Here is a 10,198-nt window from a genome sequence, read left to right on the forward strand (position 1 = left end):
GATTCTGTGAACTTAACACGTCCTTTCTTGACTCTTTTTCCTTCCCGGGACTCTTTCTTTAACCCTCACTAATCCACATTTCTTTAACCTTCAGTTTAGCTATCATTTTTTTGCAGAGTCTTCTGTGATATTCAAGTGCCAATTAGTGGCCTTCTCTACGTCTTTCTGTAGGACCATGCATTTCTCTTACCATGGCCTTTATCGGAATGCACTATAATTGCTTTTTCTATTTTCTTGGCAAGTTTTGATAAAGTGTGAAAGAAGGGTATCCAGTTCTCTGAAAAGATTATTTAAATACTCCTTCTTTCTCCAGCTACGTATCTGTGGAAGGCCAGCATTTCTTCATATACTTCAAACAAAATAATGTATCACACTAGACTAAATGTAAAAGCTGCCGTCTTTGTTACACAAGAATCTACTACTCTTTATTAAGCCAGTTAAATTTGCAAAAAAATGTAAAACAGTGCCAGCCTTATAAATGTTTTGTTTGTTTTTGGAAAATGAAGATATCGTTATAAACATACTCATAATGATGTAATAGATTTATTGTTATTTTAAAATTATTAAATTTTTGTTTGAATTTATCTGTTTTAATTTGTAATATTATAAATATTGATAAATGTAACTCACAAAGTCCTTTGCACATCCTCAGTAATATTAAAGCCATTTTAGGATTTTGAACAAAAATATTTGAAATCTGCTTTTACAGATCTGTTTGGGAAAACTGACATTACTGAACCTTCTACTCTAGGAATATAGCATAGGAATCTATTTATTTAGGTCTTATTTAATTTCTCTCAGCATATTTTGTAGTTTTTAATGTAGATATCTTATAGTATTTTGTTAAAATTTTTCTCATTTTGGTTTTTGATGATATTATAACAGAATTAAAGAAGTTGGATTAAAGAAGTTGCCTCTCATTTACAGTTGCCTAGAGTTTTTAACATGAATGGGTATTGAATTTTACTAAATACTTTTTCTATATATTTCTACCTCTACATAAGTTAACCATGTAGTTCACTTGTTTTATTCAGTTAATACGGAGAACTACATTGATTGAGTTACTTGATAATCTTTACATTCCTCATATAGAGACTATTTGGTCATGGTATATTTATTTTTTATATATTGATTGACTAAATTTGCTAATAATTTTTTATGCATTTTTGCATCTATGCTAAATTATATTGGACATTGATTTTAAGTCTTTATAATGTCTTTGTCAATTTTGTGTCAGTGTTTTCTGGCCTCAAGGAAGTTAGAAGTGTTCTTGCCTCTTCTAATTCTTGAAGGAGTTCTGGTTAAGAGTGGCGTGATGTGTTTTTGAATGTCCTAAAGAATTCATAGTAAAACCATCTGGGCTAGGAGTTTTCTTTGTGAGAAAGTATTTGACAACAAATTTTACCTTCCTAATAAATACTGACTATTCACTTTTTAAAATTTTATCTCATGTTAGGCTTGGTAGTTGTATTCCTAAAGAAAATTGCCTATTTCACTTAAGTTATAAAGTTGTTCATGATGTTCTGTTATTATCTTTTAAAATTTTGTGTAATGAAATAGATATTAATTTATTTCTGATACTGGCAACTTATGTTTTATCTCTTTATTTATTATTATTATTGCTTGGGCTTCATTGGTTTTATTAACATTTTTGAAGAACAAAATTGTGGCTTTGTCGATTTTTTGGGTTTTTTTTTATTTCACTGATTTCTGATGTTATTTTTTTTTTTCTTCTTTCTACTTTTTGGAGGTTTATTTTTAAATTCTTAAGATGACACTGGTTATATAACTTGTTATAACTTTCCCTCTAAGCTCTGCTTTAGCTGCATCACATGTATCATAATATGTTGAATTTCAGAGTTTTCTAAATTCTTTTGTTGTCTATTATATTTAGAAAATTTTTAATGATCGTTTCTTTGAATATTTTTCTTTCTTATTAGCTCTCTTTTCTTCTTCGTACAACTTCAATTACACATGTTTATCAGCTTGTTTCATTCTACAGTCACTGAGCTTTTGTTCTTAAGTTTTAATCTTTATTATTCAGAATGGCTAATTCTCGTGATATGTCTTCAAATTCACTAACATTTTCATTTCAGATATAGTACTTTTCAGTTCTAGAATTTCCATTTGATTTATTTTTAAATTTCATATTTATTCATTTTTTGAGATTTTCCACTCGTTCATTCATTTTGACCATCTAATCTTTAACTCAGTTTTGAACAGATTATGTTTACTTTAAACTCTTCATCTACTTATTCCAACATATCAGGGTCAGTATTTACTGACTACTTTTTACTTGACTATGGGCCACATTTTTCTGTCTTTTTTTTCATAACTAATGATTTTTAATTATATGCTGAATATTGTATATGGTGCATTATAGATATTTTGTATTCTGATATCTTTCTCTGAAGAATGGTGATTTCTACTTTAGCAAGCAGTTAACTTGGGCTGCAAACAAACTCTGAATTCTACAACTCCTACTATAAATAATGGTTGAAACCTTTGCTCACTTCCTTCAGCCTTCTAGCTGTAGTCTTCAGCCAGGCTCCTTGATATGTCTCTTATACATTTGCAGTTCTAGCTTCAGCCCAGGACTGGGGCAGAATTTACATTGTATTGTGGGGTCTTCCTCATTTCTCCTCTTACTTTCTAGTCACTCTGGAAGTTTTAAATTCTGTACTCTGACTCATAAAGCCTCTGACTCAGAAACTCTGTCTCTGAGTTTCAGCCATCCTACATGGTATGGGCAGGAGTGCGCCTACAAGAGAAAAGCTGCACAAATGCAAAGTCACCTAGTACAGTTTCTTTATTTTAAAAGTTGATTGGCCTTGAATTTTTTTTTTTTTTTTTTAGCACTTTTGATCACTCTCCAATGACTTCAAATATTGGAAGTACAACTACTAATCACTTTAAGTCCCTGGAAACAGTGATTAAAATAGCTCAGAATTATTTGCTAAATAGACAAGAATTCCTTTTTGAATAAACCATGTTTAAGCAACATTTAGATTAAAAAATTCTAGTTTTGTCACATTTTATATATAAGGTACTATGCTAGAGAGGAAAACCTTTCTCTCTGTCCCTGATTACAGATAGAATTTTCAGGGCTATAATTCTGTGGGGCTAATCAATGGATATTCAGAGATAACATTTAGAGAATCTTTGCTATGTGCTTAGAACTGTACTAATTAATGTAGATTATTTCATTCAATCCTTACAAACCTCCAATAAGGTAAGTACTAACATTATCTTCATTTTATTGTTGAGGAAATTGAGGCTAAATAATTAGCTATTACACTACCAGTAAGTGGTAGAATTATAATTTAAGACTAAGAACTTTGTCTTTAAAATTAACTCACAGCTCCCTTGGTTTATTATCTTCCTGTTACTACTGAGGGGACATCTGGAATTCCCTTCCAGGGGAAGTTGGCGGTGCGAGGTCCTTTCCTTTCGTGGAACAGTATGGTCAGGCAGGTTCCAGATTTTTGTGCCCTCGTACTAGACACTTTAATCTGCTTATAAATATTGTCTCGATGAATTTTCATAACAGCCCCATGAGGCTGATGTTATCATAACATTTTACAGATAAGGAAAGAGTGGCCCTGAGAGGTTATATAACAAGCTCCAGATCAGATCCTTCAGGAGCAGGACTTGGAACACAAATATCTCAGGCCCTTATTCATTTTGTTCTGCCTTCTTCTCCTCGATGCTGCTTCTGCTGTCCCAGTCTCCCCTCCACATCTCACTTGACCACTTCAACTGCGAATTTCACTGCAGTCTAATTCGGAACCATAGAAAGGACAACAAAGGCAGTGAAATGAGCTCCAAATGAAAGAAAACAAAACAATATCAAATCAAAATTCTATTAGTGATCTTTATTATTATATAATGGTGAAAATGGCACATACTAAATTATTTTAACGTGTTTCCTTTTCTTTTTTCTTACTGAGCATACATTTAGGCTTAAAAGATAATGAGATATTTTCATATGCAGATGCCTTTTTTCTGCATCACAACAATGGTTTGGTTTCTATAAAAACATGAGCTAAGTCACAGCAGCTTCCAAAAACATGAATTATTTAACATTTTACATTAGTTCATCTCATTTACTAGAGTGTCCCGGGGACATATTCATTTACACAGGAAGGATGTCAGGGGAAACATTTTAAAAACTATAATAATAATAATAATGACTAAATAGAAGTCTGAAATCATTGTAAACCGCCTTCCACTCTCAGATTAAAGTGCATGCATATTTACAAAATTTTCATGAGGTTTTAACTTGGCAGAGCTCATTCAAGATGTCCAAATTACTTATTTGCATACTGCTCTGAATAAACTGACTAGATTCAATTACCTGATACCTTTCTTTGACTCACTGTAATCCAGGTTCCTCGTTAATACACTCCTTCTGTTGATTATCTCATTCTTCAAGAGCAAAATTATAAAATCAAGCCTCGAAATAGATAAACTGACTTTCCTCATATGTGCAATAACATTGAGTTAGGGAAATTTACTTGAAGTAGATTGGAGTTAATTAGAAACTTCCCACTTGCCTCTCATTTATCCTTCCTTCTTGTTACCAGTTTGTGCTTTGACAATGCAATATGTTGTCATTTTCAGTTAAACCAGGAGAGTTAATTTCCCACATGTGCTCTTATCACCACTCCCGGAAGGGAGAATTGAAATTCTAGTCGGTTCGATCTGTCATGGCAGATAATTCCCAAACCATCTGCTATCTCAGAAAACAATTCGTCCTGACAACCCCCATCCCACAGACAAGTCACAACTCTGATATTTACTTGAAGTCAACACAAAGATTAACAACCCATTATGGCTAACTGTCAAACCTTTGACTGAATGAAAAGAGAAATTCCAAATTGTACTATCTGGCAAGTGATAAGGTGAACTCCTGTGTTAATTCTTCATTAGGATGGGAAATGTCTGGAGAAATTATTAATAATGTCTGTGTCATCCCATCTACGGGGGACTGTTCAATGGGAATTGCCTTTTATCTCTTATCCTAGAAAATTTTGTCAGATCTTAATTAAGTCATCAAGTAGCTTCCACAATTGGACTGACTATATATTTACCTGAGAGAGAGAGCAGTTGTCAGTCGTAGTTTGTAATAGCATTTCTTAAAAAACGTTCTTTCATCTTTAATCTCTGATAGAGTACTACATTATTTCCAGTCACTAAATCTTTTTAATTCAATTTGAAATATTCTTTCCAGTCTGATCCCTCCTCTTCACGCCCTCTTCACCTTCTTTTTGAGCTACTGCAACAGCTTCTTTACTGTTATCTACCTCGGTGGACTCCTATCCCAGCCCATCTTTCATATTCCACATCCACATTATCTTTATTTTTTAGGAGACAAATCTATCCTACCAAATTAGCCCTTTTTTTCTGTTGACTCTCTATTCCCTAAATAATAGAACTTTAAAGCTTTATAATAACATAAAAGACCTTTATAATCTGAAGCAAAAAATGACTTTGCCTATTACTTTCTTACATCCAATCACCAAGCTGTGGAGTCATGCCAAACTCTCTACTGTTACCTAGCACTCCCTAGTTTTTCTTCTCTCTGTGCCTTCTACTTTTTTCCTACTGCCAGCATGTTTAAGGATTTTCTCCATGTGGCTCAGTTCATAGATATCTGTGAAATCTTTTTTACTACTTCGGCCAGAGTCAGAAACTCCTTTATCTGAACATCCATAGCACTTTTGTCATAATCCTATAACAATACTTACCAATTTTTATTATAACAATCTATTTACATGTTTTTCTCTTAGAAGACTTTAATATTTTCAAGGGAAGGGACAAGGTGCAGTAGGTCTATATATAACTAGGATTTAACAAAATTCCTGCAACATATTAGGTGTCCAATAATTGTTGCTTAATGAAATAATTCACTGATTATTCTATGGGGGCAAGTATTTATCTGCGTTTTCAACATTGTCTCTATTGTCTTGAAGAGCATTTAAAACTTAATGATTATCTAAAAATATTAATGATGGAATTAACAAACCAATTAATATATTAGCTCATTCTTTTCTTAAAAGGCATTTAATGAATTGTTTTCTATATCTCTGACACAACATTCTGATACATACTGCCAACACATGTTCACCATAAAGTATGTCAGGGGAAAAAACCTGGAAGAAATAGAGAAGATAAAATATGGGACTGAAATATACACCAGGGAGTTTTGTAGATCAGTCATTTTCAAATACTTTTTAGTTGTTTCATCTGTTTTTCAAGTCTTATACAAAAACTTATTAAATAAGACAGATAAAAGAATAGTACTCAGTTTGAAGTAAAGGGCGAAAAAGGAGATGTGCTTCCTTCATCACATCTTTTTTAGAGACTCGATATTTTCCTGAGAGAATCCTAAAGCTCCACATTACAGTTTTGGAACTGATCTAGACCAACTCTTTTGCTTATAGGGAAACTAAAAACAAGAGAAGCAGAGTGACTTGATAAAGTCATAGTGTTAGAAAGAAAACAGCAGTTTTGTTTTGTTTCATTTGTATTCGTGTAAACCAAGCTTAGAGAATCAAAAATAAACTTGACATAAAAGACTAAGTAGTTAGTTGTAAACTACTCTTACAGGCTACAAATACTCAAGGTACCAATAGATAGCAAATAAAAGACAATCATTGTGAAGTCAATAAAATATGCTGTGTTAGAAGTTGAGTTTTAAGATGAAACTGATTGGAGAAAGAGGAAGCAGGAAGTTTTTCCAGAGTAAAAGTAAAAGGAATCTAAGGATACTTATTTAAGAGTTTTGTGTGTGTGAATGTTAGTCCCAAAGCCAGTGTGTGAATGTTAGTCCCAAAGCCATACTTAATGGAGCGATTCCTGCTAAAGTAAGGAAAAATACAAGAATATTACCTATAACTTATTATTGTAATTAATGCATCAGTACTATTAACCTTGTACTAGAATTATGTCAATGCAATTAGACAAGGAAAAGATTTAAAATTATAGAAGTTGGAAAGGAAGAGATAAAGTTATTACTATTTTAAGAAAAGAAATAGCAAACTATAAATACAAGATAATTAACCAAAAACATGAGACTCCAATAAGGTAGCATGTGCTAAAATTAACATTCATAAATATGTAGCTTTCAAATACAAGATATAATGAATCAGAAAATTACATACATGCCACCAACATAAAATGTCTAGTAATTCACTTGATAAGAAATATGTAAAATCTATATGGGAAAACATTTAAACTATTCCTAAAATACGTAAGTATTATGTTAAACAAACATATATCATATTCCAGGTTAAGATTCAAAATTATAAAGGTGTCGGTTCTTCCTAAATTAACTTGTATAATTCATGTGATTACAATAAAAATACTAACTTTTCTGAAGATAGAAAAAATAATTCTAAATTTCATATTAAAAGAAAAACATTCAAAATAATTGAAATGCTCAATATGCAGAATTACAAAGTAAAACAAAAATAGGCAACTTACTCAGTAATATTCTTAGTGGTCTTGCCTTCTATCCCTGATTGTCTATACACCTTTCCAAACTGGGTCCTCCCAAGGAAGCTAAATTTTCTGCTGAGAAAAGTAGGACTTTGATCACTTAGTTATTTAACTATAGCCAGAACCCCTGCTTTCCTGGTCATTCCCTCCCCAGGCCTCAGATTCACTGATTGTTTCCCATCAGTCCCTCTGCCTTCTGCATCCACTCACATTAAACATAAACTCATAAAGGTTAAGAAAATGATTACTTTTTCCTACCTTCCTATGAACTTGCATCTCTTTTCAGATATATTTCCGGATTGGTATATGTACTCTTGCGGCCAAGAAGGTGCACTGTTTAAATCTCTCTTTAAGAAAGAACTTTCCCTTTGGTTGCATGTAGAGCAGTTAGCTGACAGCCTCCAGCAGGCCCTACCTTCAGAATCCATCTCAGGTGAAGCCACACTCTTCCCAGGAAGTCCTCAACTATGCAGGCTGGGCTGCTAGGGCCCAGCCATTTCTACCCAACATGGACTTCTCTAACTGGTGTTGTTTGCTTCAGAGATCCCTGTTGGGTTGGCCAAAAATCTGTCAGATCTGCATTGTACTCCGATGCCCCTCCTTGAGCAACCTTCATTCTTTCCTCCTCTCCTTTCCCAGGAGTTAACCCCCAATAAATCTCTTAACATCTGGGCCAGCTTCACTGAAGACCCAACTGACCATGCATGGACTGAATCAATCCAGTCCAAGAACCCTAGAAATCTTGTTAAATAAACTCAGAGACTCTTGTATCCAGAGTCAGAAATTAAGCTACTCGCAGTCCTCCCAAGTTGACTGAGTTAGAAATATGGTAAAATGCAACCGTGCTTTTACAAGCTTGGAGTGGTGAGGGCTAGAGGCTGATTTAGTAACGACCAAAAAATAAGTTTCAGCTGAAAACAAAGAAAGTTAAGGGGACTAAAAGCACAATAATCTGAAATCCGTTCATGTACGGGCAAATTCTAAATGCCCACGGACAGGTTTACCCAAAATTTTAAGCGATTAGGCGTGAAACAATAATATATGTTCATACAGATGACCTTGCATCATCGAGAAAATTTCTGTTAATTGATTTTCTCTTTGTGGATGCAAAAAAGCATGAAGTATGTTTTTGGAAGTTTTTTTCCTCTAAAATGTTAAAAATGTTAAAAGCCATGAGAATTGCAGGACCACATTTTACCAATGGCATGTGAATTAATGTAGATACATCCGCCAAGGATAAGTAAGATGTTGTATCACATTTTTTCAATCACATTTTAAAATGTATATCATCTAGGCTGTAATGAAATAATAGTCCGAAAATTGAACAACAATGTCAAGACTTGTGAGAATCCTTTGGTGATCTACATGATATAAAATCTGTGATCAAAAATTACTTTTGGCCTTTGTTTTTATAACAGCAAAAAATGCTTTTCTGGGATAAATGAAAGCAAGTGTGGGTGAAAATAACTGAGCATACTTCCTTGACATTTGAACAAGTCCTGGGGCTTAGAGAAGCCCACTGGGATACTAAGTATTAGGTTCCTATTACAGCTCAGTTTAGTTAGCTATTAAGTCTGTTTATAATATGCTTCCCTAATGGTAGTTCCAGAGTAGAAGAAATGAAGCCATTAGGTTTTCTTGAGCCTTGAGGGTATAGTTTTGTGGATACTCAGTAATTAACTAATATAGTTTTTACATTTTCATATACTTCGGTGGAAATTGCATATATAAAACCTTCAGCTTAACAAAAACTCTAAACTAGGCACCTTATAGAGAAGCGGTGTGTGTGTATGTGTGTTTGTGTGTGTGTGCACGCGCGCGCGCGTATGCATGTGTGTGTGTTGCAATGATCCAGTTTAAGGTTATGCTTTTGCTGCTTGTACACTGATGTTACACTGAAGCAACAGAAGCCTGAAAATGTTCATTCAACTCTTATCAGCCAACACTTAATTTCTTCTGTCAGGGGCAGAAACTTGGGGTAGAGAGAAGAACACCATCCTTGTCTCAAGCAATCTATAATTTAATTAATAGAAAAGATACATATGTAAATAAATTAGTAAAATCTAGTATAAAGTATGGAACACTAGAAATGGAGTCAAGGGGCAGAAGAGAGAATTTCTTAGTAGAGATGGTGGGGAGAAGAGGATGATGGGAATGCAACTGGAAAGATTTAACAGAGGAGGATGTCAAGGATGGCTTCTTAGAGTGTAAATAGGAATTTTCCAGTGAGAAAAACTAGAAAGCATTCTAGGCTGGTGCCCCTAAACATAGACATGTGAAAAAACATGGCATATTTGGGAAACTGCAAATTCCAGTTTGGCCGGACAATAACTTGGAAAGGAGATGGCTGTCAGAAAATCTGGAGCAGTGGGCAAGGGATTCATCAAGGGTGAGGAACTGAATTTTTAAAACATTATTATTCTGGTGTTAAGGATACCTGCTCATCTTTTTTATTTTCCGTTAGAAAGTATGACTAATATTCTGCACTCTTATTTTTTTAAAAGTCTTTGCTAATTTGACAGGTAAACTGTTTTAATTTGTATTCTTCAATTAGAAATATTCTTGAACATTTTTTGAAAAAGGTTAGTTATATGTATTTTGTATTTAGAGAATTATCTTCATGCTGTTTGCTCGTTTTCATATTGGCATTTAGTGATTTTCTTATTATTTCTAGGGGTGCTTTGCATATTAACAA

Source organism: Pteropus vampyrus, unplaced genomic scaffold (assembly GCF_000151845.1).
Source record: "Pteropus vampyrus isolate Shadow unplaced genomic scaffold, Pvam_2.0 Scaffold67, whole genome shotgun sequence".
Taxonomy (NCBI): domain Eukaryota; kingdom Metazoa; phylum Chordata; class Mammalia; order Chiroptera; family Pteropodidae; genus Pteropus; species Pteropus vampyrus.